The 27337-nt window shown below is 35.8% G+C and overlaps 1 pseudogene; it reads right to left on the bottom strand.

Annotated features, from left to right (window-relative positions):
• Positions 1-7968: 7968 nt before the first annotated feature.
• LOC110804453 (auxin-binding protein ABP19a-like) lies at positions 7969-8604 on the bottom strand (annotated as a pseudogene).
• Positions 8605-27337: the final 18733 nt, after the last annotated feature.

Below are 27337 nucleotides of genomic sequence, written 5' to 3'. Positions count from 1 at the left end.
GACTTCCAACTCAATAATTCACCGTTTCTTTGGGACGATCCCTTTGCTTACCGCTTGCCGGTAGTTGAAGTAGTTTTATAAATATTGTTTGCATAGGTGGTTTTCTATCAACGACGGAAAACACGCTTATCATTTGGTAACACGGTTGTATTTTTATTTGGTACCAACCAACATAGTTTGATACTCACAAGTCAAAGGTAAATGTTAATTTTCGTGAGCCTGACTCAATTTATTACCTTAACTTACCATTTAGCCTTTAATATACCACTTGAAATTATTATTTTATCCTTAGTATACCATTTCTAATCTCTACCGATTAGATAATTAATTAGAAAACCTCTGAATGTGATAGACAAATTTCAAAGCAGTAAATAGTTACTGTTGTTACTTCCATTTGAATTTATGCCTAATTTAGTATGACAATACGTACTATCTGTCTTTTTTTTTTTTTGACATAGGCTTAACATACATGAAAAAAGAGTTCAATTACAACCCTACTACTACTACTAGGTCTTTAAGGACCCTTACGAAATCTAATCTAACAAACCAAACATAACTTATTACAATACACAAATACATTAAGAACATCCAATAAGTATTTAGTCTTCTTGCAACCACTTGAACGTTGGACCAATTTAGCAGGCAGCATCGTTTTGAGCCTCGTGAGGCAAACCCTGCAGTACATATATTTCTTGTGTTTTCCATTTTTCTGCTAGAGGTTCTTGGGTGAAAACCAAAGAGATGATCCCATGGTTACCTTTGTAGCATGAAGGACATAACAACACAAGGAAAGAAAGTAACAACCCGGAGAAAAAGGACACAGAAACTCCCCTCAAAAGGGGAGCTACAAGACCTCGGTAGCACGCTATAAAACCCCAGATATTGAGGAGCAGCGCTCAAATTTGAAATTTTGAATGCAATGAGAGAAACCCTCACCACAAACCTAAAAGGGAACCTAACAACTAAGAATCCCAAAGACCTCCGATTAACAAAATCGGAAAATCCACCCAATCTCCGTGACAGCCAAACCTTCCCCCCACAATATCCTTCCACACAACACCCCTTAAATGGTCACCTAAGTCGACTACTAGAATAACTAGGACAATAGCTTCTCCAATACAAAGACACCACAAATTGGAGAAGGGCAGGGCACCTCTTTCCCTTGCCACTCTATTCCAAGAGCCTGGACCCAAGAATACTACCTCATCCAGCTTCAAGCATGGACACACCCATACTAGACAACAAAACAAAACACACAGAAACAACCTCCACAAGGAAGTATGTGAACCAACTGATTCAAGAGAAAATTGCAAACTACTAACTACTAAACTAGACAATAAATTCACAAAAACATTAGAACTAAGCATCAAAGCTAAACACCCCGCAAACATCATTAGAAGAGCCACAAAACTAGGCCACAAAACCAACAGAGACGCCAAGATCCACCGGAAAACCACTAACTAATACCAAAACTGAAACCCTAACCAAACCTTTACCTTTACCGCCAAGATCGGCGTGATCCGACACTACAAGACGGCGGCGATTTAGCTAGCTTTGGTATTAAAATTCCGGAAATTAAACCTTAATTGGTCTACTAAATCCTAATCCAAATTAGAAACCCTTACCCCAATCTTTACCTTTTACCGGTGAGATTATCAACGGCAGCGATCAGAGAAGCTCTGGATTTGGATTACGAGGGTGTTGCGACCAGATCTGAAAAAGCGCCTTCCAACTTTGACCAAAGGCGACGATGATGCTCGAAGCTAGCTGGAAAATTAATCTACAATAAAACTACCCACGCTGGCACCGCAAAGATCTGCAAAGGAAATCGACCACCTTTACTCCGACCACCCGAATGAAACTCTAAAATTGATCGAAATCCCTAAAAAGGTCGAAACCCTAACTGCGTGCTTCGCCGACAAGGAAACTACCTAAATTAATACGGAGGCTCACCGGCGACCCGATTTGAGAAGGAAGCTCAGGCCGCCGGGAGCAGGGCAAACCTAGGGTTTTGTTGTTTCGGAGTTTTAGGAGAGACGAGAGAAAATGGTTTAGAAAGAGAAAATGGTTTTTAATTGTAGAAATTGACCTTCTCCGCTATGAGTATGTTTTTGGCATTTTTCTTTCCTGTCTATTATTTTATTATAATTGAAAGATGAATTCTCTGTATCTTTTTTATTCCCTTTTCTTAAAGCCATTAGCGGGGTTATGTTGGATACTGTATTTTGTGTTTTTTGCCACGTGTTGAGTGTGGCATATAATTAGTGTTTTGGCCCGTGTGATGTATGAGAGCAATATATATAATGTGATATACTTATATTGTTCGACATATGATTTTTAGGTATCATAAAATATACTTGCAGTTCGTAATTTTTTTATGGTACATTCACGAGGTTTATGTAAGCTGAAAATAAGTAGAAACACTTTATGTTTATTACTCCTTTTCTATGTTAAGATTTACAAAATTCAGGAATAACAATCAAAGGAAATGATAATGTGACATACGTTATAATTTCTTCTAAAATAGCACAGAAAATTTACTATTAATTAAAATAATAAAATAAATGAGAAAAATTAAGACGTGGTCATAAAAAAAAGTGAAAAATACCATAAAAACATATTACCTCTGAAAATGTATGTTGATATAGTTGATTGCGTGAAAAATATAACGACAAAATGGTTGGTAGTCAAATTTATTTATAAGGGGGACATGAGAGATGAGAGGTTGATGGTTAATTTATTAGAAAAAATATTTAGTTTTCTTGTACACTTTTTTTTTTAAGTTAAGAATCTAAAAAGATTATTAAGTTATAACCACTAATGCTTATTGATGTGATTATTTATTTCTATGTTTTTTCCATTATGTGTGGTTTTTAAGTTGTTTTTTTCATATACAAGGGTGTCTTTTGAGTTTTTACAATTTTAATACAAGTATTAATATTGAATAACAATTTAATGAGTCAATAAAAAAAGAAAAATAAAGGGAAAATGTAGAGATGATGGAGAAGAGGAAAAATGTCACATATATAATTATGGTTTGAGTTTTTAAATACTTTTTTTTATTTTTATAGTTAAGAATCTTAAAAGATTATTAAGTTATAAGTACTAATGATTATTGATCTGTAATTATTTCTATGTTTTTTTTCCATTATGGATGTCTTTTGAGTTGTTAAAAGGGTGTCTTTTGAGTTTTTGCAATTTTAATACAAGTATTAATATTGAATAACAATTTAATGAGTCAGTCAAAAAAGAAAAATAAAGGGAAAATGTAGAGATGATGCAGAAGTGGAAAAATGTCACATTTGTAACTATGGTTAGAGTTTTTAAAGACTAGGTATATATTTATAAGAGTCTTGATAACCCCGTTAATATTTATTGTTCTAAATATGTACTCTCTCTATGTCCCCCCCCCCCCTTTTCTTTAAACGTATTTCACTTTCAGCATCCTTTTTAATCTTGATGTTTGAAGTATTTCTTTTTATATTGTACATAAATACCTTTAATATTCTATCAAAAATCGGGTCGATTATCTGAACATTGTAATTAATCAAATTCATTTGGACTTTAAATCTCTTACACTTTTTCATTAAAACTTCGTTCTATTCGACTTATTTTGTCTGAACTTATAGTATTTGAGCTTATGTGAACTTAACTGAACTTATCTTAACTTATTTAAACTTATCTGAACTTATTTTGTCTGAAATAAAAAAAAATTGTGTTTGAAAGCTAGTGTTTGGAAAAAAAAAAATTCTAAACTTATATTATATGAACTTAACTAAAACTGAACTTATATGAACTTATTTTGTCTGAAATAAGTCAAAATAAGTCGAACATAACAGATCATTGACATTAAATATTTCTCACTTTTCCTTAGATTTTGGTTAAAAGTAAAACATTTACAAACGTAATTTTCATTGTTTAAGTAAAAAAAAAAAAACTTTATCCACGTTAATTGTTTGTTAAATCGTGTGCAAATATCAAACATAAAGATTAAAAAAGGACGAAAGGTATTATATATCCGATTTTGGCAAGGTAGTTGGTTGGCATCGATCTCCTTGTTTAAGAAATAATAACTCTTCGTTATCACAAGTTAATTACAATTATTGTTCTTAAGGGCATATTTGGGTTGAGAAAAATGAATTAATGAGGTAATTAAGTCAAATTAAGAAAAACGGTGATTAGAGGCGATGATAAGGGGATGAATGTAGACACCTACATTTGTCCCTAGCTAGGCCCAAAGCGGTGTGTTCGGTGATAAAATCAAACACTGCTTGACTAAGCTTTCCTAAGCATGCGACGAACAACCTGTGACTGACGGACAATCCCAAAAACATATTTCTATTTTTAATAACTGCTATGCTTAATTGATGCCCAAAATGGTAACCATATAATATAAATATTCAAGTGATTACATTGCACTACAATTAAATCCTCGGATAAAAAATAGGAGTTGCATCCCAACCAATATTCTCAAGAGGTAAAACATTGAGTGAGATTCGGATAAAATAGAATAAAATTGGAAAAGTGGAAGTAAAACACCAGCGCTAGAAATTTCCAACGCTAGAAATTTCTAGCACTAGGCACACATGCGCCACAATTATTCCAACGCACCAAAGCAAGCGCCATAATTTTCAGGCGCTACCATTTGGTTCTCACCCAATCACGCAAAAATAAAGTTTTAATCCAGCTGTTAAAATACAGATTTTCGCTGCCCTGCGCCAGAAAATAATAGTTAAGCTCCTTAAATCAATCTAAATCACTATTTTGATGATTTTTTAGTTAATATATGTGCATTAAAATGAACTCAAATTAGTAACGTAGTCTAACACATGTCCCTTTCGTCGTCGCATTGAACTAGTAAGGACCGCCGTGTGGGCTAATGTTGGGCACTCCCCATATTAGTAAATGTCCCCCGAACTCTCAATCTCTACTCCGTCGGATGTACGTTGAGCGATCTCCACAACAGGGATCACAAGGGAACCTATGGAAGTTGTGAGTCAAATATGTTTGTACTTCAGGCATATCACGATAACCGGGTTTTGTCAGTTTTCTTCAATGTTGTTGTAAAATTAAATGACGACTCCTAAAGACTAGTAAAAAGAGGCTAATGCCCGCAGTTAGTCCATGTTTTACTTAATATGATTGTCACATCCCGAAAGAAAAGTTGTTCGGAGCCACTTTCTTCGGAAAGGTACACACGTCCTGTTTTTCGACCCCCTCACAATGAAGTGGTGGTAAAGTGAGTAAATTCGGGTTGGTACGTAAGAAGAAAATGAAAAGAAGGGTGGAATAGTTACCCTTATTATGAGGTTAATTGTTACACACCATCCCTATAGGGTATTATTACCCTCATCTAGGAGGTAATAGCTAGCTAGGTTCCCCCGTCATCCCTTCTTCTCATAACACCACCACGTACTTCTCATTCACCCCAATTTACCTTCATTTTTCTTTTATTAATTAAGGAGGTTGACTTTTATTACTCCTATATCCCATTACCTCCAATCCAAACAAGCCCAAAGTATCCAATGCTAGGAATATATTTGCTCACAATTTATCGTTTTTTTTTTTTTTTGGTTGAGAGCAAACTCACAAACAGTAGCGGAGACGGGGGGGCTGGTTGGGGCAGCCGCCCCCCCTAAAGATGAAAAATAAAATGTTATATATTAAAAATGTATACATTAGACAATGAATTTATCTTTCCCCAGTGGTTGCCAGTGAGGTGTATTGAAGCATAGGTGCGAGGTTCGATTCCTTCTGGGGATGCTTCTCTAACATTCTCCGTTTTTTCCTTTTTTACATTCTTCTAAATAATAAACTCAGCACATTTGTTACATGTACTCTGATGGATCAGCGGTGAGTATTGTGACTTTGTTAGACAGGCTTGATGTTCGACTCTTACCACTAGCAAAATGGTTTTTTTTTTGGGGGGTTAAATCTTTATTTTTGATTTTACCCATGTTTCTAGATCTCATATTTTATGTCATTATATTTAACTCTACCACTGATTTTACATATTTATAAATTCTTATTATAACTATACTTCGTATTCAATAATATATAATTAAATTAATTAAGTATTTAGTTAAAGCAATTTTTTTTGGACGTCACCCGTACGGGAACAACCGCCCCCCCAAAGGTAAAATACTGGCTCCGCCATTGCTCACCAATATATTAAGATAAGAGGCCTTTCCTATCCATAGAGGCAAGAACATGGCCCGACTGAACAATTTATCTTAGAATACATCGTTTATTGAAAGAAGAAAATTATACACTATTCAAGAAACAAGTGTAGTATGCAGCTCTGGCGGCTGCAGACTATTTCATGTAGGAAATGATACCGTAAAATCTGAAAATGATAATAAAATGTGGGCCGAATATTTGATGTATGTAAAGCTGTGACGTGTTGTAAAACACTGCCTTAGAAGCAAAATTCGCGTCGAGTATGGTGCAATCGGAAATGGCGTTGCCCCCCAAGATTTAACACAACGTTCCTCCAAAATGTGCACTCAACTAAGGAGGAATTTGGAACTCATAATAATGCTCAGAATTTAGATGAAGAGAAGAGAAAGAGAGTAGAAGTTTCGGTGTGTTTGAAATGATCCCAAAAACTGATTTATATAGCAATAACATTTTGTAACCGAAAATCACGTTATTAAAACGAATATCAGAATTTAAATGGGAGATTAAAACGTAGGCAAGAATCATGGAACCGTTTAACGTAAATCAAGCGGCGGTTACGATTCTGTCATTAAGGTTATGGAGTGAGCTACGTAACTGAACGGTCTCATAATAACTGGACCGTCAGTTACGTCTTTGCCCAAAAAGGAGGCCCCACCACACCGCGTACGTGCCATGAACCGAACCGGTCGGACGGGCGGCGCGACGCGTGGGGATACCCCCTTCTAGCCCACACCACTAAGGGAAGTACTTCAAAGTATAAATATTACTTCCCTATATTTAAACAAAAGGAAAAGTTCACTTTCTTTCCATGTGGGACAAAGCCCTTTTCTTTAAATACTCAACTTGAAATGCCTACTTTTCATCTCTACTAATGTGGGACATTTTCACAAAATGTTAAAACTCCTTTCTTTGCATTATTTCCAACATTTCATTTGGAATAGTAGAAATGGCAGCTTATGATAGCTAAATTCCAATTGTTCAGATAATTGTAACTAGGATTAAACAGATCGTAAGGGAATTGAAAGAATTTTGATTGTTATGCCTAAAAAGGTAAGTAGGTAGGAAAACTAGCTTATGGTTTCTTGCCTTATAATTAAGCTTTGTATTAGCCTTTGTTGTTTGCTAGCTCCTATGTGAACAGGTCCAACCTAGTTGGTTCGTCAAGGTACGTTGTAATTGGTTTGTGCTTAATATTATCCTTACTTAGCCAAAAAAAAAAAAAAATCACTAACGAAAAGTTCTGAATAGAGTACCCAAGCAAAGGTCATTATTATGTGAATTAATCTTAATTAACAAAGTCATACAATTTTAAACATCCTTCTCAATTATTAGGTTACAAACTCAACAAGTACAATACATGAAAAAGACATCCAGTACAAATAAAAACAAAAGTACGCAACAAACATGATATGATCAAGTGATATTGAAATGGTATTTCATAGCATACTCTACATATTACTCCCTCCGTCCCGGAATACTTGACCTGTTTTCCTTATCGGGCCGTCCCTTAATACTTGACCTGTTTCTAAAAATGGAAATATTCTAACAATATTATATTATTTCTCACTCCACCCCTATTAACCCACCTACCCCCTACTCCATACAAAAAATAATTAAAAATTCAACCCCTACTCTCCCCCAACCCCACCTCTTAACTCACCTCCCACTAACTACATTAAAATAATACCCCACTATCAACTACTACCTATTAAATTAAATAAGTCAATTCAAGTCCCTTAAACTCTATGCCGGTCAAACCGGGTCGAGTATTCCGGGACGAAGGGAGTATTAGTTGGTGCCGCCAAAAATTCTCTTTAGCCCGTGAACTTGTGCTGCATCCAACAAAGTGATCCTTTGCACCACTTCGCTTGGTAAGTCATTCGCCGCTAGCGAAGAAGTGGTGGTTTGGAAACCGGGGGATGGGCTGTTTAGGGAAATAAATGCAAGAGCCGGAGATTTACCAATGTTAACTTGGAAGTGAAGTAATGTGTGTGGAAATATCATAATATCTCCTTTGTTCAACGTTTAATAGTATGCAACGTTATTTGAGTCTATGAAACCGGCAATTATTGTCCCCTCGACCATCAAAATTAATTCAGATACTTGGTGTGAATGGATAGGTATACTTCCACCCACAGCAATGTCCAAACGCGACATGCTAAGGCCTAAGCCGTTCAAAGCAGGAAACGTCTTATCGATCGCTAGAGTTATAGCAAAGCCAAAAGGGGACGTTGATGTATTACCTGGAATGCTCAGACTAAAGAAAGCAAAATCATCAGCAGTTAGGCTAATAGGATCCCTGCATGGATATCCTGATGGTGTTACAGGATAGTTGAGATCCGCCACACAAAAATCAACCACATTCGCGGCGGACGCAAAGGAAACAAAGAGGGAGAAGATGGAGAAAATAATTAGAAAACCCATGCTCAAAAATTTTAAGAATGTGAGTTTGATCAACTTAAATTAATAGGTTTATTAATTTAATTAGTGTGGTGCCTCAAAATTTGGTGATTTATGTTCCTTTATATAGAAGTGGAGTGTAGAGTATCAAGTACGAGGACCAAATTTTTTGTTGATATAAAGTACTCTCTCTGCTCTTGAATATATGTTAGTGTCTTTTAGACTTTAAGACAATCTAATATAAGTACATTTGTCACATTAATTTCACATAAGGGTATAAAAGATGAGTAATTAAGGGTTTTAATGGGGATAAAAATTTATTTAGGAGTAAACAAGTGGGTCATTAAATTAAACTTGATCAACTTGAGCCTGGACCATTGGCTTGGCCCGAAAATAGCAGGTTTTGGTAGAATTTTTAGGGCCGATTTTTTAATTTTTTTTGAGCAGGTTTTGGGCAACTTAAAACTATATTTTTAGTTATAGATATGGCTCGCAAAACCCTCTATTTTTAGCCCGAAATAACGGATTTTGGGCACACAAAATTGACCAAAAGTTTGATCGACCCGTCGCGACCTATTGGGTTGATTTTTTACAACTCAAACCTATATTGATGACGAATCAAATATGTCACACCCTACATGAATATTCCCCTCTAATCTCTACACTTTAAAAAGTGGAGATTTGTTACTATTCCTTATGAATAGTAACTCTATGTACCAATTATTCATTTTAACTAACTATCCTAATTTCTTTTTAACTAATTTGTCAACTGTCTTTATTAAGGGCAATAGTCTTATTGCCACTTTAATCTAAACACTTCACTGCATATATTTTAAGTACTCACTCAACTCATACTCTTTAGTTAATAATCTTGCTCCGAAGTATGAAATATATTTAGAGCCGGGTACATGTACCAAATGTATTTTTTTTTTTTTTGTATTAACTTTATCGGTTTTGTTTATTTACGATTTAGTACAACCGATCATTAAGAAAAAAAATATGGATGTTGAGTACACCTAACTATAAATGTAGTTGGGAACAAGATAAAAGTTCTCATATACATTTGCATATCATTTTTTATTCAAATAAAATGTAGAACATGTACTTTGTATAGTATTGAGCATCCAACTTGTCAACTCTTTTATTTTTTTTAAAAAAAGGAAAAATACATTGAAATTAGGATAGCCTTCTATCATTATTGTATCATAATTTATTCAGGGTAATAAAACGTAGAACATATACTACATATTACGGGTGTTTAATTTTCGGAAATAGGATTTAATCTGATCCGAAATTTCAAGGATCGAAAAAATGTGATCCGTAACCAATCCAAAAGTTTGGGATATCCGAAATTCTCTAATCGGATACCCAAAAATCCGAAATGGATCCGAATTCAAAAAAATTTAAAATATTAGGGTGCTAGAACACCATTGGTGCCAAACTTGAAATTTCCGGGTATATTGCGCGCAACGCGCGCAGTCAACTACTAGTATTGAAAAGAATTTAAAAGATTTTCTTTAGTTGTGAATAGTGATAAGATATTTAATGGGAAGAACAAAAAAAATCGAAGAGGGTGAAGTGTAATTTTGTATGTTAACAACTTAACATAGTGCATTTTATAGTTTTAGGTTCTTGATTTTATAACTAGCTAGTACATAACTTAGCTCAGGGGTGTTAATCGAGTTGAGCAGCTCGTGAAGCAACTAGGACTCAACTCGATCAATGTTGGTCGAAATTTGGTTTGAAATTTGAAAAGGCTCTCTACTCGGCCCACAAAACCTTAACGAGCACAAGTTGAGCAAGCTCTTTCTCGACTCGATTAGCTCCTGAACAACTCGATAAGTTGGCACCAAATAAGTGTATATAAATAAATAAAAAGTTCTTGATAAAGCTTTTTAATAAGAAAAAAAATTCTCCACATATAATTTTTAGATATTCTCCACGTATAATTTTTAGAAAAATAATTTGTTACTATAAGTGCTCATTGTATAATTTTTTTTAGAAAAAAAAATAATTTGTTAATTTTTAGAAAAAAAATATTTTTTTTTTCTCCACGTATAATTTGTTAGAAAAACAATTACTATAAGTGCTCATGTGCTACTACTCCTTTTGTTAAGGATTATTTTTCTAAAAATTATACGTGGAGAAAAAAAAATTCTCCACGTATAATTTTTAGAAAAATAATTCTTAACAAAAGGAGTAGTAGCACATGAGCACTTATGAGGAATGTTACATCGCTGGTGGACAGCGACAAAAAGAGTCCATACCCAGGGCAAAATGGTATTTTCGCTACATGAGTTGAAAAGTCAAACAAATTACTAAATATCGACAATATGACAGTAATTGGTACAACAATGACAGTATTTTAATACAACAATGACAGTATTTATGTAAACGATGATAATACTTATATAACACTTGTATACATAATTTTATCTATTAATTTAATATGCAACACTTCTATCCATTCATTTAAGTGACCCATTTACTTTTTCTATTTCATTACACTTGTATACATAATTTTCTTTTTTTGGGTGATTGTGACAGTATTTTAATACAACAATGACAGTATATATATAACAATGACAATACTTATATTACCGATGACAGTATATAAGAAGTTAGCAACACTTGTACACATTTATTTAAGTGTGGGCCATCTTTCCAATTTTTTTTTTTTTAGGGTGGGTATGGGTCTTTTTTATCGCTGGTGGACAGCGATGTAGCATGCCTCGAGCACTTATAGTAATGCAAACATTGGAAGTAAACACAAAGTCTGCCTTCCTCGTCTCATCAATCATCAGTTACATTTACATACTAACTTGATGGCTGCTTTACCAGAGCTGAAAGTTCCTTGGGAACTCAAAGTAGGTGATTACCTATCAAGAGGGTAGTAAATTTCTAATTTCGGTAGGGTAGGTATACTTTACCGACCGCACGCCCGCTAAGGTCATGTTTTGTTCGACTTATTTTGACTTATATCAGATAAAATAAGTTCAGATAAGTTCAGTTAAGTTCAGATAAGTTCAGCAAAAATAAGTTTTTTCAAGACATTTTCACACACATATAAGTTTATTTCAGACAAAATAATTTTTTTTCAGATAAAATAAGTTCATATAAGTTTAGATAAGTTCAGTTAAGTTCAGATAAGTTCAAATAATATAAGTTCAGTCAAAAAAAGTCCAATAGAACGGAGCCCAAATCTCCATTTGATTTGGTGTAAAATATTTTCAGTGAAAAATAATTTTAAAAACTTTTTACTAGGAAAAATATAATTTCATACTAGTTTTATTTTGTTTAGTTCCTTACAAAAAAAAATTCATAGTAAATGGAAAATAGGACAAGGTTAATGAAGATTGATGGGAAGAGGGAAGTAAGATGGAAAAGTAATTTTCCTTCTTTTCAAATGAAAAAAGGTTTTTCCACCTTTGAGGAGGATATTCTAAAATGTTTTTCATGCATTGTCAAATCTAACAACGTAAATGTTCGAAAGGGGGGAAATCGTTTTTTTATAAAGCATTTTACACCAAACCAAGCACTCCTTAAACCGTCAGTAAACTACAATATTGGGCCAAAGGTTTACCAACAGACATATACCGATCACTTCACGATCAATAATTACCCACAGTATTTGTGTGTTTACTGCCGTTTAAAACGTCTGATCGTTAAAAACCCGAAATCTTGCTGTGATATGCCAAACCGTGAACGACATCTACTAAAATACATATTTTATTATTTCATCCGTTCCGAAAATATCACACTATGGTTGACTTTTACTCACCTAACACATTACTAAGACTCTTAATATCTCAAATCGTGTGCAAGTAAAAATTATAAAAAATATACATCGATACGAATCTAACATGACCCCACATGACTGCAATTATATTACGTACGAATCACAAAAAATGGTCAAAATCGTAGTGTAAATAGTGTAAAAAATAAAATGGTGCGATATTTCCGGAACGGAGTAAGTATTATTCTTAGTTTGCGTTGTATTCAACTGATTTTTACTTATGTTTCCTAAATTTATCTAATTGAATTTACATTAACTTATTAAAACTATCAGAACTTATCTATCTATCTATCTATCTATTACACTATACTAAAATAGACACCAGAAATGACACATGTCACTTCCTGGTGTAACATTTTCCCGCCAAAAATCTATTTCTTAAAACATCATATCTAATTTATTTATTATTTTATTTTCTCGTCTTTATAAATGTTTATGCATGGATGGGAAAAAATTTACAATATGACTGTAATAGACGATTTTTGGTAATATTTTAAGTCAATTCGACATATCAATTATGAAAATATATTTACTAAGTATTTTGATCAAATTAACATATTAAGCATATCGAATATTTTGGTCAAGTTACTGATCATATTCGAATATATAAAGTATATAATACATATAGGGCCAAATTTTCATATTAGATGATTAAATAAGTACATTCAATATTTTTTATTAATTACGCATAAGATTTAAGAGATAAATATTGCATTTAGATGTTTTATAAAAAATATGGTCAAATAATAATTTTTGAATATCCGTGCATGCGCGGGACCTAATCTAGTGTTAGTTGTAAATTGTACTTGGATAGCGCTTTTTTCCAAAATTTATCTTATATGAACTTACTTTTTATCAAAAAAGTGGAAAGAAGATGAACAAAACAAAGCTAGCTCCTTACTTACTTGAAGTGTGCGATCGAGTATTGTAGACACCTAATTTGTGTCTCCCCTCTGGGATGATGACGATACCATTATCTTTACTAGGCGGCTGGAATAACTCCAGGCGGAAATCCCAATTGCTAAGAACATTTCCGAAATTCAAGATCCAAAATCCAATTCCCGAGGTCGTTTCCCTTTCGGTTCTCGGTACAATATACAACTTTCAAAAAACCAATTTCAAAATCCAAGTACAATATCATCTAGTAGACCATCCCATTGGTTTTACTAAGCCTTTTCCACTCAAAATCATATAAGGCAAGTCAAATTCGGGGGCCGACCCACAAAACCGAGCAAGCCGGGCCCCGTCCCGTACAACCTGAATTCAAAACCCGAGAAAGGCTTGTTTTTAGACGAAAAATAGTGCCTTAACCTCCAAGCAAACACAAAACGCCAAGCCTAGTACTATTCGTACAAAGGTACATCACTACAAGACGAAACAAGGACGGAGCCCGCGTCCTTGCTTTGGTGGCATTCATGCCACGTCACCAGCGCCCAGCGCTGCTTTGGCGTGCTGCGCTGGCGTCTTGCACCCATTCCTCCTATAAATACCCCACATTTTCAGCATTAGAGGGAGGAGATAACAAATACAACGTCGTAATACTGACATTACGCCTCAAAATACAAATCAAAAATCCTTCAAAAACACATACAAAATTTCTAATTCTAAGCAATTGGGAGCTCTAAAAGGAATTCTTGCCTAAACCTAAGTAGGTAATTCTGAATCCCACCATATTCAATCATGTCTTTTTTATTTCAAAATGATTAGCAAGTTGGCATTTTTATTATTAAAAATATCACTTGCAACAATCATACATCTTATCAAAAATCCAAACTTTTCAAAATACAAAAATGCAAACTTTCAAGATTCAAGGATGTTCAAAGTTGCTTGCAATCACCTTTTTGAAATAGAATCACTTTCAAGCATGGAGTAATCAAAGATGACACCTTTTAATCCTTAAAGGTTTAGTCTTTTGAGATTCAAAACTCCATTTTTCAATATAAAAGTTCAAGTTTTCAAATTTCAAGATCCCACCATGTTTAGGGTTGTTCATGACTACTTCCCTAAACTAGGATCCTTTCAAGTAAGAGCATATCAAAGATCTAACCTTTTCAACATTAAAAGGCCAGATCTTTGAGATTCAAGCCTCTTAAATTTCAATATTTCAAATACAAGTTCAATATTTCAAGTTCAAGTTCAAGCATTTCAAGTTCAATATTTCAATATTCAAGTTTTCAAGTTCAAGTTCAATATGCAAAGTCTAGGATATTTGGGTTGAGAAACCTCTCCCAAGTTGAGATTTTTGGCTTTGAATTCGTGTCGGGCGCACTTATTTTTAAGGAGCCGCTTTGGCGTTGTAATCTCATGTGCCCAAGTACAAGTTTCAATTATACACCTTTCAATATTGCAATTTCAATATCGCACCTTTCAATTCCGCAATTTCAATACCGCAATTTCAATACCGCACTTTCAATATCGCACTTTCAATTCCGTAATTTCAATTCCGCACTTTCAATTCCGCATCTTTACTTGCCTAGTCCATTTCTAGGCAATGTGGACCTACTCCCTAGTCCATCTCTAGGGGTCTTGTATTTACTAATTCCGTACTTTATTTAGTATTGTGATGTTGCTTTATTTGCTTTATTGCTTTCATCACCGCACATGCTAAATACAACCTAATTCCAGATTACATCACGCTTAACAAAGATAATTTCTTGGACAAACCGGTCTTAGGTTCCTTGAAATTAATCTTTAAAGCAAAGTGGCCACCATACAATTAGAGATTCTATTTTCTCTAAATTCAAACCCACATAGTCTAATCTAGGGTATATTTTCGAAAATGTTGTGCCAACGTACTTGAATATTTCTAAAGCTCGCGGAATAAGCATTTCGTTCCCGTGCCCGGATCTCACCCATCCGTTTCGAGGATTCAAAGCCTTATCCAAAATAGAGTCACTTGCGGTCTTTCCAAACGAGACTTTAAACAATGTTTGGTGGAGACTCCTTCGAGGTACAAAAATACAATGGTTTTCTAAAGAACCGCCCCTCTTGTAGAACGGGAAACAAGTGGCACAAAAAAAACCCCCTACAATTCTGGCGACTCCGCTGGGGACTTTACTAATTTCAATTTCGAAAATGCTAGCAGATTTCGAGCAGCAAGCCACTGATCTGCTTAAGTACTGGATGCCAGCACTGACGCCAGGCGCAGCCCCTGCGCCCAACGCCGCTGCCTGCATCAAGGACAGTGGCTCACAGTGGCTTGTTGCCCACTTTTGCTCAACTTTTCGTGTTGGGAGTTAGTCTATTCTTGAATCTGGAAGGATGCTCCCAAACCTCGTGAACGAATGTCGAAGAACGAGCTTTACAAATACAAATTCAAGTACGATTTTCAATTTTCAAATTCTAGGCATTTCACGCATTTTTCGAAAACCATATTGTGCAAAATGAATTTCTACCTTTGCCCAAACGGATGTGTTCTACATTCGGGCTAGCCCCGGGGGCAACGAAATGGTGACTCTCCATATGGTTCCCGACCAAAGTGTGTGACCATTTCCGCGCCTACCGAAACTTGGCATTTACTTGACATTCCCGATGTCAAGTATGGAGGCCGTCTGTCGACACACACTTCCCTTAGACGGATGTGCAAGATGTCGTCGGATCCGTCTCTTAGTCAAGTACCTTTTGACACCCTAAGCCGACCACTTGCATCATAAAAAACGTAGACCGACCTTAGGTTGAGAACTTTGTATGTCGCATTCATATTCATGATGTTAGGTTATGATACATATGACAATTCATAAATCATGCGGAAAAACCATAAAGCCAGGAAAGCATATTATTTACACATAATCATTTAGCATAGTTTAGATGCATACACTTTGTTGCGTGCCTTCCCTAGCTGCGCCCGAACCGAACAAGAACAAGTCTTTAGGACTCCAAGTGTCATCCCTCCGTAGATAGTCCACAGCACGTCCGGATCCGCCTTAAGCTTGACCAACTAGGATCGCCCTTAAGGTACTTAGAATTTTCGGCTAGTATAGGCAATTGTATGACTGAATTTTTGCTCTCAAAAATCACTTTGAATACTTGAATACTCTCTTCAAAATAATGACCCTAGGTCTTTATTTATAGAGGTATGGAAAGGGAATCGTAATCCTATTAGGATACGAATTAATTAAACTAGAATCCTAATAGAATTCTTATTTAATTAATTCATCCTTTTAGGTTTAGGAATTTAATCATTAGTCGAAACCTGATAGCTTTAGTATAGCACACCAACACAGACACACGCACAGCAGCCCACGAGGGGCGCCATACGCGCGCGCGCAGCCCGCGAGCTCGCAGCCCATTGCTGCGAGGCCCACACGCTGCCGCAGCGTTGGCGCGCGCTGGGCCTGCCTTGCGGTGGGCCTGGCGCAACCTTGGCTGGTGCGTTGTGGCGCGCTGGCTTGCTGGGTGATGGCCCGGCTTCGTGCTGGGCCTTCGTCTGGCAGGCCTCGTCCGATGCTAATTCGTACGATACGCTTCCGATTAATTTCCCGATTCCGGAATTCATTTCCGATAAGAACAATATTTAATATTTCCGATTCCGGAATTAATTTCCGTCTCGAACAAATATTTAATATTTCCGTTTCCGGAATTATTTTCCGATTCCGATAATATTTCCGATTCTGACAATATTTCCGTTTCCGGCAATATTTCCGATTCCGGCAATATTTCCATTTCCGATAATATTTTCCGATACGATCCATATTTCCGTTTCCGGCAATATCATCGTTTCCGGAGTATTCATTTCTTGCCTGTGACGATCTCAGCTCCCACTGAAACCAAAATCCGTCGATTCCGAATATCCATAGATGGAGTATTTAATGCCATTAAATACTTGATCCGTTTACGTACTATTTGTGTGACCCTACGGGTTCAGTCAAGAGTAAGCTGTGGATTAATATAATTAATTCCACTTGAACTGAAGCGGCCTCTAGTCAGGCATTCAGTTCACTTGATCTCACTGAATTATTAACTTGTTAATTAATACTGAACCGCATTTATTAGACTTAACATTGAATGCATACTTGGACCAAGGGCATTATTTCCTTCAGTCTCCCACTTGTCCTTAGGGACAAGTGTGCATTTCTTAATTCCTTTGTCGCTCGATGCTTGCTCTTGAACATAAGGTAAGAGTTGTCATCCTTATTATGTCCAGAGGTGTTCCTCGGTTTCAGAGTTCAACTGATCAAATAAACAGATAATCATAGCCTATGATTCATCCGAGCACGACCATGCATTTCACAGTTTCTAGCTCTCCGAGTGGCTTTGTACAACTTTTAAGCATCTCATCCCGATTTATGGGAGGACAATCCCAATCTTGCGATCTTGAGATTAGACTTCGTTTGATAGGTGATTACCTGAGCGTTGCCTTTATAGCCTCCTTTTACGGTGCGACGGTTGGTCAACGTCAAAGCAACCAGTTCTCAAACAAGTAATCTCAAATCACTCAGGTATTGAGGATTTAGTGTCTAATAATTTTATTGAAATTTACTTATGACAGATTTTCATCTCTTACAATAAATTTTCATAGGTCTTGTCCGATACTAGTCTTCCCAAAGTAAGTATCTATGCAAATGATTATGACATTGCCATGTCCACATAGTTCAAGAAACAGAACTACTAGTCATCTTGCATTCTAATCGTCTAACGTTTTCTATGCGTCCAATTTTATAGAAAACTCCAACCAGGGACCATTTTCAACTTTTGACATTCAAGTTCACTTGATAGACATTTCTTAGTCACAGGACTGGTCCTGACAGTCTATCTTGAATATTTCGTCAAATTGAAGGGACTCATCATTTAATACTAAACCAAGATTAAATGGAATATGAAAATACATTTCATATATGATAAATGTTCAACCCCAATGTTTTACAACCATGGGCCTCAAACCCATCTTCTAAAACAGTTCATGGAATTTCAAAGCTATGCTTGATTTCCAGTGCTACAATGTAAGTGTTGCTTCTCACTTGTTGCATAGGTTTAGTTATCATGCTTTGCCAATCTTAATATCCTTTTCATCGAATGTTCTTCGAGATATGATGATAAGATCTTTTGAGTATGTTTATTTTGTGATCTAGTCTTTCTTGCTACATTAGTGGTACTACGCATTTTGCAATGAAGAACCATTAAGTCAACAGACATGTGATCTTCCCAAGTTCAATGAAGAACTCATTAATATAAACAACTCTGTTTTATTGCTTCTTAGGCAATAAGTACTTTTACTTCAACTGTTTAGGTTGCTAGTGATGCTTTGTTTGGATTTGCTTATCCAAGCAGTTCACAGATATGTGGAAGACTTTCCAGCTGTATCTTAGAACATAGAAATTAATATTTTAATTTCCCATGCAACAAGTCATGGTCTCCAATCCATGTTGCCATTTCGAAACACGATGCTCTTTAGCTCGTCCTTGTCAATGGTTAACTCCAAAGGGTCTTGCTTGATCCTTTGCCAGTGTTTATGCGTGTAGTATCAATATTTAGCATATCTTTATTTCCTTGAATCAAGAACTATTCCTATGTACCTTTTCAAGTACCATAAGTGTTCTTGATCTCAATCTAGTTGATCTTCACTTAGATCAATAGAGATTGGTATATGTTCGTCATGCCTAAAGTCATACGATACGTTTTTGGCGATCCTCATATTATATTATATACATGATAAATTCTTTTGCAGAATAATTCCCAATTGAATTCTATTCATGTAACTTTAGCTCATTCAGTTACAGTAGATACTGAATCCAACTAAATTCTTTGACATATAATATAGGTGAAGAATCTCATTAGATTCTTTGATGTTTAACTTAGTAAATGCTTATACATAGTTCAAACATTCATTACTTAGATTTATTCATATGGATCGAATATCTCCAATGGAGTCTTCCGTGTTTGATTTAGTAAATGCCATTACTAAACAATATCATAAGATCTTTGTAAATAGATCTTAATACCCAGTATGTACTAAGTTTCGCCTTGGTCCATCATTGATGAATAATTTCAAACCTAAGTCATTAGCATTTGAATGTTATTTCACAATAGAGAGATATGTATGATACACATAGGACCAAATAAGTTTTACGTACTCCCACTAAACTTCTTATATATCTATAAGAATCATGTATATTTTATGAAACTAAAATGCTTATTAGCTTCACTAAAATACAGTTCCAATTCCCAATTGCTTGCTTAAATCTGTACTTAGATTTCATAAGTTAGCATTCCTTTTCAAGCATTTATTTGGATCCACAAATCCTATGACATGCCATGTACATAGTTTTTTTCCAACATTTGATTGAGGAATACGTTTTGTCATCCAATTGTCATATGTACCAATATGCAATCATTGCTTGAGTTATAGACTTGAGCATTACGATTATGCATGAGGTTTCAACACAATCCATGCCATGAATTTGCTTGTAACCTTTAGCAACTAATCTAGCTTTGTGTGTGAACACAATTCCATGTTTGATGGTTTTTATCCTTAAAACAAACTTGCAACCAATAGGTGTGAAACTATTCTTGCAAATCAACAAAATTTTAATTTTGTCATCAAAACATTGAGTATGTTTTATGGCCTCTAACCATTTAAAACATTTGAGTCTATATATGGCCTCTAACCATTTTAGGGAATCTGGGTTTCATCATAGCTTTCTCACAGGTTATAAACTCATTAATCTATATGATAATAGTTTGACTGCAAGTTGTAGGTTTCTTCACTATCTAATAGAAGAATCGCATAGCTTTAGTGACCTGAACTCCATGTTTCTTCACTATCCAATAGAAGAATATCATAGTTCCAGTGACTTGAACTCTTGCCTACTTTGGGTATAGAACATCAAACAAATATAATATCAATAGCCACTTAAAAGTCTTTTGAATATTCTGTTCTCCTTGAAGCACTTGTAAAGTCTTCTAAGAGATGTCTATTCTTTAAAGCCACTTCTAAAGTCCTTAAAGAATACGTGTTCAGATTTTCTAAAGAACTTCGAAAAGCCTCCGGAATGTCCGTTTATGTTTGTTGTTCGCCTCGAAGACTTTCGAGGTCTATTTTCTCCCACTTGTCATTTTGGAAACGAATCTCCAAAAGGACATCATTTCGAGCAAACAAACATTATGTTCTCAAAAATTCGTGGTAGAAACAATACCCTTGTGTCTCATTTGAATAAATCACAATGAAACATATATCTATACTTGGGGCCTTAGTTTGTTGAATAACAAACACTAAGCTCCCACTGAGTTTAGGAACTCTTTAGATATATTATGAAAAGATATTTTGAAATTACTTTTCAATAGCTTTGACGAATTTGGTTTAGTTTGGTGGTAGTTGAGCATTTTGTTTTATAAATTATAGGAAAAGTCTTTATGATCCATCATTGATCGAATCAAGTACTAATTGACTTCGATTATTCCAACTAAGATATGCCATATCTTATGGACCTAGATTGTGAAATTACAACACACAATCATTGATGATCATATTTGGTCTCAAGTAATCATCAACATGATCTAACCTAGATCTTTATGATTTCTTGCCAAGTGGATTTTATACTTCTGAATCTTTTAACTAGCCAAACAGATTCAACTTATATCACATTTGAGTAAATAAACCTATATTCACTCAAATCCATGTGAAATAATAAAGTCATAAAACCTTTCTTTAGCTTTGAACTCTATCGTCTAGGCGTTCTAACAATAGTTCATATTCTTTGTTACTTTCAACAAGTAAGACTAGCTTGTCTTAAGTTGATCTAGAAATCAACCAACTTTCAAAAGTCCATTAAAATAGAGCTTGTGAATGTTAACTTGTTGACATGGTGTAAGCAACAATGCCAAAGATTAGTGGAACTCAAATCAAGGGTTTGATTTGAACCTAGTAAAGTTTTATTGTTAAAGAGTTGTTTGTTTTAATCAAGCATATTGACTCAACCCGTAATTGACCATTTCATTCAAATAAACAAACAAACATTGTTTTTGTTTTCTTGAATGTGAGTCTTTCTGTGTTTGAAGCAGAAATTTAGGTATGCTGATTATGGAACAAAATAGCCATTTAGTTCCAGCCTTGAAAGGACTTAAAACAAACTAGATGACCCTACAGCTAATGTAGCATTTCCATGCTTCATTTCTCACTTGTAGGCCATTAGTGTAGCCTAGCTTCCATTATTTGAGTTATTACCGAAGTAAGAACCTCAAGCGGTATATGATACGAAGGAAGTTTGATTGCCAGGTCACTTCTCTTTAAACATAAACTTATAGGTAGAACCGGAATCGTAAATTCCTTTCATTTGTTCCTTTCTTTTCCTATTTCTTGTACCCTTTCTTATAGTCTTAAGAATTGAATTCTCTAGTGTTGACTTTTATACTTTGTTAGACATGTCCAATGTCGCTCCAACAAGGTTCTTACCATTTTATGTTGAATATTAAGTTTCAACTAGATGATCTTACCAGAAGCTTCTAAAGTTCTCTAAGCATCGATCTATTCGAATGTCTAGGGAATAGACTCATTCGAGAATTAAATGGACAAAGATATTAGGTTGTTAACCATTGGTAAAGCTGAGCGTTTAAACTCAATGCTTTATGATCTCAAAACTACAGTGTATTTTGAATTCACAAGCACCAATTGGTTTGCCATTCGATTTTGATATTCGAAAACAACCATAAAAGTCGCTAAAAGAAACGTACATTTTAAATTGCTCATTTTCTCTCATTTCCGTGAATCGTTCTTGGATTCACTACCAATCGAGGAAATTTACTGTTACCTTTCTAAAAGGATTTACTGCAGTGCAAGATATTTAATTATAAACAATAATTAAAACATACATTGAAGCATGCAAAGTCTAAACATTTATCTTGAATAATAACTTGAAAATGAAAGCAATCATGCAATTTAAACAAGTTATTAGCATTTTATTCGAATTTATTGTTCCGGCAGGTGTGAATAAAATGATTCCAAGATCCTACAATCATTGAAGAATTAAGCACAGTTTGTCGACTTAATCCTAAAACATCTTAGGTAAGGAAAAGCCTTTTGCTAATAGTCTAGAAACTATTCTTGGTTGATAGGTACGTCTAAGAACTTATTAGGTAAACCTATCGATTTTGCCACGACATAAAAGGACTCCTTACTTATATCGTTGAGTTTCACCAAAACTAACATGTACTCACAATTATTTGTGTACCTTGCCCCTTTAGGACCAATAAGTAACACCTCGCTGAGCGAAAACTATTACTAGATTGATGTAAAGGATATCCAAGCAAGTGTATATTTTGTCATGGCACCTTTTAACTCAATTTTTAAGTTTGGAACTTAAGGCTCTTACTATGTTGGTTAGATTTTAAGTGAACTAAAAACCTTAATCATGCAACATAATCAAGCTTTGATCTCATGCATTTTAAGACATATTTAAAAGCAATAAATAACTTAAAACATGCATAAGATAAATGTGATCTAGTATGGCCCGACTTCATCTTGAAGCTTTAACTTCAAAGTCCGTCTTGAAAATCTCCGTGGGAGGCACCATTTTCTTCAAATAGGATAATCTATAATTAAAACTAATTACAACTATTTGATGGTACGCAGACCATATTTGAATTGAAAAACAACTTTGGTACTTTAGACCAATTACATTCAAATTAATGGTACGCAGACCATATTTTCTATCCTATTTGATCCATACTAGTCATTTCATAACCTGCAAAACAGTACATATACAATATATACCATTCACCCATTCATTATCATGAATGGCCCACATAGCTGGTTAGTAAAACACATTATGCATCACATAAACATTTGCAGCAATTAATCAAGGGCACCAATAATCTACAAATTATTCAGTCCTTATTAATTCTAATCAAGTTGTTTTAACCTTAAGGATTTGTAGACCTAATCAAGAGTATATGACTAAAAGGGCTCCCACTTAAACCAATAAATTCATATGCTTTACTAATTTTAAACATAAAAATGTATTTCTAGTCTAACCGGAAACATACAAATTTAATTAAAATTTAAAGCTCATATAAATTTATAATTGAATCCAAAAGTTTAATTTAATTTCAGTCGTATTTAAATTAATTCATGATTTTAATTTTAGTAAAATAATTAAAATAAATAAATTTTATTATAATTACAATATTCAAAATTAAAATCCAAGAAAATAATTTAAATTATCAATTTTAAAATTAATTAAAATTACGTAAACTGAAAATTTCAAATTAAAATTTCAAAACGATCTAATCGCAACGCAACAACCCCACGCATCGCACGCCCATGGGCCACACGCACACAGCCATCGCTGGCCATGTGCGCGCAGCCCATGCGCTGCGTCGCATCGCTGCTGCTTACCATCGCAAGGCATCACGCGAGCTGGTGCTCGCTGCGCGCGCCAGCGCTCGACGCACGAGCATGCTGCCGCAGCCCATCGCTGGGCGCAGCGCTCGTCGCACGTCGCAACAAGCAAGCTGCTTGCCATCGCTGGGCGCAGCGCACGTCGCACGTCGCAACAAGCACGCTGCAAGCCATCGCTGGGCACAGCGCTTGTCGCACGCACAATAGCGCTCGCTGCGCGCGAGCGATCGATGCTGGGGCGTAGCACTCGTGGCACGCGAGCTTGCGCTCGCTGCGCGCGAGGCTCCGCACACTTGCGCGAGGCAGTGCGCGCTGTGGCGCAGCTCGCTTGCTGCCCACACGCGACTGCTCGTGCCTTGCTCTCGCCCTCGCCCATTCGCCCATCGCACACTGCCCACGACACAAGGCAGGGCTGCTGCCTTGTGCTCGTGCACCATGGCCTTGCTCATTGCATTCGTACCGCATAGGCGACGAGCTCCCTTGCTCGTCGTCACATGCCCGCACTATACAACACCCCTTAAGGGTAACACGTAGCGTCCATTGCTTTGTGCGTGCAAGTTATATGAGCGAATCGCATAAAAATTTAAAATTTATATTCAAAATTAATGACAAATTAATAATTAATATTAATTTCATAATTTTAGGGCGAAAAAATCGAAAATTTATTATTCAATTGATTTCCGATTAACATGGATTCAAGTCTAGGTCATAAAAATTTAAAATTTAACATAAATTTACAATTTTTATGGTGGTTTTTAATCATAGGTATCTAATTAAATTATAACTAATTATGAAAATCAAATTAATTCTAAATTATTCCAATTTTCAACAAATTAATCATAATTACAAATTAGATTGCATAATTAACAAGGCTAGGCATTCAAACTTGTTAAACATATACAGTAGGTCAATCAAAAATTCAAGATTTATCAACAAGAATTGCAAATATTTAATTTAACATCTTAAATTTACGAAATTTTGCATTCGAAAAACTAAAACCTCCGAAAAGTCATAGTTAGGCTTCGAATTTGAGAATTCTGGGTTCGGCCGAAAAACACTATTTTTGTCAAAATTTTAGAATGCCTTTTACATGCGGAATTGACACAAAAATCACTCGATTTGGATGAGTAACGAAGAAACTGCCGAAAAACTGCGTACGTATAATTAAATAAACGCAATTTGCAATTAATTAACAATTACGAAAATTAATCACCCCTTTTAATTCTTGCAAATTTGTAATATTTAACCATGTTCATGCAATTTAGATTATGAAAATAATAAGAGGCTCGTGATACCACTGTTGGGTTATGATACATATGACAATTCATAAATAATGCGGAAAAACCATAAAGCCAGGAAAGCATATTATTTACACATAATCATTTAGCATAGTTTAGATGCATACACTTTGTTGCGTGCCTTCCCTAGCTGCGCCCGAACCGAACAAGAACAAGTCTTTAGGACTCCAAGTGTCGTCCCTCCGTAGATAGTCCACAGCACGTCCGGATCCGCCTTAAGCTTGACCAACTAGGATCGCCCTTAAGGTACTTAGAAGTTTCGGCTAGTATAGGCAATTGTGTGACTGAATTTTTGCTCTCAAAAATCACTTTGAATACTTGAATACTCTCTTCAAAATAATGACCCTAGGACTTTATTTATAGAGGTATGGAAAGGGAATCATAATCCTATTAGGATACGAATTAATTAAACTAGAATCCTAATAGAATTCTTATTTAATTAATTCATCCTTTTAGGTTTAGGAATTTAATCATTAGTCGAATCCTGATAGCTTTAGGATTCGTATAGCACACCAACACACACACACGCACAGCAGCCCACGAGGGGCGCCATGCGCGCGCGCAGCCCGCGAGCTCGCAGCCCATTGCTGCGAGGCCCACACGCTGCCGCAGCGTTGGCGCGCGCTGGGCCTGCCTTGCGGTTGGCCTGGCGCAGCCTTGGCTGGTGCGTTGTGGCGCGCTGGCTTGCTGGGCGATGGCTCGGCTTCGTGCTGGGCCTTCGTCTGGTAGGCCTCGTCCGATGCTAATTCGTACGATACGCTTCCGATTAATTTCCCGATTCCGGAATTCATTTCCGATACGAACAATATTTAATATTTCCGATTCCGGAATTAATTTCCGTCTCGAACAAATATTTAATATTTCCGTTTCCGGAATTATTTTCCGATTCCGATAATATTTCCGATTCTGACAATATTTCCGTTTCCGGCAATATTTCCGATTCCGGCAATATTTCCATTTCCGATAATATTTTCCGATACGATCCATATTTCCGTTTCCGGCAATATCATCGTTTCCGGAGTATTCATTTCTTGCCTGTGACGATCTCAGCTCCCACTGAAACCAAGATCCGTCGATTCCGAATATCCATAGATGGAGTATTTAATGCCATTAAATACTTGATCCGTTTACGTACTATTTGTGTGACCCTACGGGTTCAGTCAAGAGTAAGCTGTGGATTAATATAATTAATTCCACTTGAACTGAAGCGGCCTCTAGTCAGGCATTCAGCTCACTTGATCTCACTGAATTATTAACTTGTTAATTAATACTGAACCGCATTTATTAGACTTAACATTGAATGCATACTTGGACCAAGGGCATTATTTCCTTCACATGACTAGCGTGACAATGTGCTAGTTGTGCATTGTGTGGGCGTCTTTGCACGCGTGAATGACTAACCTCGAGTTCTAGCTTGCCAAAACCAATTAGCCTCCAACTAGGAAACCAAACCCCTAGGAGCATCATTCAAACCTCATGCGTCTAAATCGCCGATTTTAGGGTCTTTAGGAGTGCCACTCCATTTGATTCAAAACCCTCAAACACGCCTCACGCACAAATTCCAAATTCAAAATTCAATCCAACGGCGTCATAATGCCGGATTTTCGAGTCCAAATTCCAAATTCCAAATTCAAAATTCAATCCAACGGCGTCATAATGCCGGATTTTCGAGTCCAAATTCCAAATTCCAAATTCAAAATTCAATCCAACGGCGTCTAATGCCGGATTTTCGAGTCCAAATTCCCAATTCCAAATTCAAAATTCGATCCAACGGCGTCATAATGCCGGATTCTCGAGTCCAAATTTCAAGTTCCAAGGTTCAAAATGTAATCCAACGGCGTCATAATGCCGGATTTTGTATTTTCAAAACCTCAATTTTCAAGTCCAAATCCAACGGCGCCATAATGCCGGATTTTCTAATCCAAATCTCGAATTTCAAATTCAAATCCAAATTTTCTAGTCCAAAAGGCGCCATAATGCCGGATTTCCTAGTTCAAATTTCGAGTTTCAAGTTTCATGTCAAGACTCAATCCAACGGCATCATAATGCCGGATTTCCTAGTCAAATTTCAAGTTCAAAACTCAATCCAACGGCATCATGCCGGATTTCCTATTTCAAACATTCAAGTCTTCAAACCTCAAAATCAAGTTGTCAATACCAATCTCAAAGTTTCAAATTCAAATGTCAAAACTCATGGCCGGCGTAATGCCAATTTTTCGAATCAATCCTTCAATCTTCAAGTCCTATACTCAAAGTGCCTAGTTCCAAGTTTATGCCGTCGTAATGCCGAGTTTTCTACTCTATCTCAAGTCCAATACATCAAAATTCCAA

This window comes from Spinacia oleracea, chromosome 2, assembly GCF_020520425.1.
Source record: "Spinacia oleracea cultivar Varoflay chromosome 2, BTI_SOV_V1, whole genome shotgun sequence".
NCBI lineage: Eukaryota > Viridiplantae > Streptophyta > Magnoliopsida > Caryophyllales > Amaranthaceae > Spinacia > Spinacia oleracea.
This window is presented reverse-complemented; position numbering and strand designations above follow the sequence as displayed.